Raw genomic sequence first — 833 nt, forward strand, 5'->3', positions numbered from 1 at the left:
CTTGTTTTCACCGCAGGTGACTTTGGTCCACCCAATGAACCCCAACCATGCAAAGTTGGTTATTATTGTCTCGTTGGAACACCAAGTAAAGATAGATATCCGTGTTTGCCGGGAACTTATTCGAACAACTCACATAATGAGAAGGCTGAGGATTGCACTGTGTGCGATGCAGGCTATTATTGTGTTGGTGAGTATCTACATACATATATATATATATATTTATAGTTACATAATGTTCATGGTGTTGTATATACATGTATTCACATATATGTGTTTATGGATATTGTATGTATTATATTCTTTATGGGGATGTATACCATGTCATGGGTCCTGTGATTTAGGCCAGAGTTGACCCGTTATTCTGTGAAAAATGTAAATCAACTAATGTTTTAATTCTGTTGTTTTTGGTAACTTGGTGGTAACTTGGTTCAAGGCTTGCTGTGGTTGCTTTATATTAAAATTTTAAACCTTAGTTTTTATAATAAAGCTTTAAACTGCTTTACTTTTTTCAAATATTAAATTAATAAACGACCTTAACAATTAGATATAATGTTTTCGTGGTAAACTTATTATATATGATGTTTATGTTAAGGTGGTGAATCTGCGGTCACCCAACCGTGTCCACCTGGTTATTATTGTCCAAACGGAACGGTTTCAAAGGAACAATACGCTTGCCCCAACGGAACGTATAATCTGAATTTCTCCAAAACAAGTTTAACTGATTGTCTACCATGCACACAAGGTGAGATTAAATTGTAATGTAGAGAATACTAAAGGATCTCGGGTTCAAGACCCCCACGCTGCTAGCATTTAAGCATATGGGTCTTCAAGCA

This window comes from Ciona intestinalis, unplaced genomic scaffold, assembly GCF_000224145.3.
Source record: "Ciona intestinalis unplaced genomic scaffold, KH HT000365.1, whole genome shotgun sequence".
Taxonomy (NCBI): Eukaryota; Metazoa; Chordata; class Ascidiacea; order Phlebobranchia; family Cionidae; genus Ciona; species Ciona intestinalis.